The sequence below is a fragment of the Chiloscyllium punctatum genome, chromosome 36 (assembly GCF_047496795.1).
Source record: "Chiloscyllium punctatum isolate Juve2018m chromosome 36, sChiPun1.3, whole genome shotgun sequence".
NCBI classification, from domain to species: Eukaryota; Metazoa; Chordata; class Chondrichthyes; order Orectolobiformes; family Hemiscylliidae; genus Chiloscyllium; species Chiloscyllium punctatum.
In genome coordinates, this window is record NC_092774.1 from 74,209,803 (window position 1) to 74,212,652 (window position 2,850).

A 2,850-nucleotide genomic window follows, 5' to 3' on the forward strand; every position below is an offset into this window, starting at 1 on the left:
GTGACTGAGTGAAGTCCTGCCCACACACGGGGCAGATGAACGGGTTCTTGCTGGTGTGGACACACTGGTGGGCCAGGAGGGAGTGTAACTGAGTGAAGCCTTTCCTGCACTGAGTGCGGGTGAACAGCCGCTGCCCCGTGTGCAAACGCCGATGAATCTCCAGCTCAGATGGCGAAGGGAAACCATTCCCACACTCCCCACATTTCCACGGTTTCTCCATGGTGCAGGTGCCCTCATCTGTCTCAGACCTTAACAATCAGTTGAAAACTCACTCACGCTTACAGCATATGTGTGGTGTTACTGGTGAACCCTCCGATAATTGGAACACTCTCATTCAGTCTGTAAAGCTTGTTCCACTCACTACTCTGGTGTGTGGGTATGTGAGACTCTGAGTTTCCAGTCACACTGACGTTTAAAACCTAACTAAGCAGACAGACCTTCTCCCCTTTGTTTTCAAGGCCATCAATATCCAAGTCCTCGTGAATCAAGTGACTTGTCAGACTTTAATGTGATGTTTGGTCTGAGATTTCTGCCACCAAATTCTTCTCTTGGAATATTCCTGTGAAGTGATTGCAAAGGTCATCACAGTCAGTCCATGATAGAAAATCTGAATGTAATTCTAGTTACTGTGGAACATTCTTTCCTCTCAATCCCAAAGATCTTTGTGTAGATCTATATGTAACTGTAAACCAACACGGTTATGGGGCAGACTGCATACCTCCACGAAGAGTTCACATGGACTCAAGTTGCTGAATGGACCTCTGTAGTGCAGTATTGACACTCTTACTGAAGATCTACAATATGCTGCAGTACGATATTACAAGCCCAGAAACAACTGCAAATCAGACAAGGTCTTTTCAGAAGTTGGACCATGAACTTCTGAAGCTGCTGCTGCTCTTCCTCTCTCTCTGATTGAAGATTGATCTTCACCCAGACTGCAACTTCCTTCCTCTGTCCAAATATTTGTGAACACAGCCCTTTTTTTGAAGGATGGCATGTTTCCTGATCAACACAGTTAAAGGGGTGTCTTCCCCCTGATATGCAAAGGGACAGTCAGTCAGGGGAGGGCAGGGTCACGTCTTGTTGTTGTTGTGTGGACTCTGTGACAACTGCAACAATTCATCCCAACTCCTGTACTCAGTGCTCTGACTGATGAAAGCAACCATGCCAAAAGTCTTCTTCACCGCCCTGTCTACCAATGACTCCACTTTCTAGGAGCTATGAACCTGCACACCTACATCTCTTGGTTTGAAATACTGCATATGAAACAGATTTGGTGCTTGTTGGTATGTGTTATTATTTGGTGCTTATCTCGACTCTAATTCGGTATTTTATACTGAATTCCATGACTGATGAAGGCCAGTGTGCCCAACAATTTCTACCTGTGACTCCATTTTCAGAGAACTGTGAACCTGTACTCCAAGATCCCTCTGTTCCACTACACTCCTTAAGGTCCTGCCATTCACCATGAAATTCCTACCTTGATTTGACTATACAAAATGTAAGACCTCACACTTATCTATATTAAACTCCATTTGCCATTAACCTTAAACCTATGCCCTCTAATTTTGGACTCCCCTACCCCAAGGGAAAAGACTTTGCCTATTTACCCTACCCATGCCCCTCATGATTTTATAAATGTCTCTAATGTCACTCCTCAGCCTCCAAAGCTTCAGGAAAAATAGCCCCAGTTTATTCAGCCCCTTCCTGTCGCTCAAACCCTCCAACCCTGGCAGCATCCTTGTAAATGTTTTCTGAACCCTTTCAAGTTTCACAATACCCTTCCTGTAGCAGAAAGCACAGAATTGCATGCAGTATTGCAACAATGATGGAACCAATGTCCTCTCTGAAGAGGATTTTAAAACAATATTTATAACTACAAGCAAATCAAGTTAGTTGGACATGACTTTCCCATAGCAGTTTATTTTGGTTGTCCTTCATTAACCTATGCTTTATAATATATATGAAAATATTTTGAGGGATGGGATTGCTGCTAGAATGTCCAACATTTGCTCACCATCCATCATGGCCTTTGGACCGAGCAATTGGCTACATGCTAGAAGGCAGTTGAGTGTCAACCACATTGTAGTAGATCTGGAGTCACATGATGTGAGCATGCACACGCGTGTGTAGGGTTGTGAATGGTAGATTTCCCTCCCTTAAAGAACATTTTCACGACAATCAGTAATGATTGGACAAAAGCAACAGTTCTGGCAGCATCTATGAGGAGACGACAGTGTTACTGTTTTGAGTCCGGTGGCCTTTCAAAATTAGGCTGGATTCAAAACATTAACTGTTTTCTTTCCACAGATGCTGCCAGACCTGCTGTGTTTCCCCAGCAATTGTGCCTTTTGTTGCTGATCTCCAACATCTGTAATTGATTGTCTTAGCCAATAATGGTTTCTGGTTGCCAGTACTGAGACAAACTCTCACTTCCAGATCTTTTTATTCATTGAAAATAAAGTCCACTCGCATCCATGATGGGATTTTCATTTTTGTTCTCAGAAGACAGATCTCTGGGCTACTTAACCAGTATCATTAGATCACAATCGTCCCTTCACTGACAGTGATATTGACAATCTTGTCCTGAATATTTTTCTTTATTCATTCATGGAATGTGACACTTTGTCTCCCAAAAAAACCAAGTGCCAATTCAGAGGGCTGTTAAGAGTCAACCACATGACTTTGGATCAAGAGTGACACATTCACCAAACTGGGAAAGGACTGAAGATTTCCTTCCTTTAAAAAAAAGGTTATTAGTGAACAAGATAGGTACTTATGACAATTGATAAGATCACCAAAGCAGCGATAAGCTTTGTATTCCAGATACGTAAATTGATTTCAAATTGC